Raw genomic sequence first — 330 nt, 5'->3', positions numbered from 1 at the left:
CCTACAAATAGGCTGGGATAAGATAAAAATGCAGCTTGGAGAGGGGAAGTGGTTTGCCCAAAATTACACAGATAAGGGATAGAGCAGGACTTGAACTCAGAATCTAGTATCCTTTCCCACAATCCCATGCAGCCTCACTGGAGAAGACTACTCAGTGGGCGTGGCTTCCCAAGATGGCCCTACAGGTTATTGCTTAAACACCTCTGCAAAGCAAAGTATACAAAGTTTTCCCCTTTCATTCTCTGCCCTACCCCACTCCCCACCCTAAGAATGGCAGCATTGGTAAATTGATAAACTGGATATACCCAAAGAGAAAACAGACTCTCATTT

This window comes from Pteropus vampyrus, unplaced genomic scaffold (assembly GCF_000151845.1).
Source record: "Pteropus vampyrus isolate Shadow unplaced genomic scaffold, Pvam_2.0 Scaffold15, whole genome shotgun sequence".
In the NCBI taxonomy this organism is placed as follows: domain Eukaryota; kingdom Metazoa; phylum Chordata; class Mammalia; order Chiroptera; family Pteropodidae; genus Pteropus; species Pteropus vampyrus.
Note: the sequence above shows the minus strand (reverse complement) of the source record.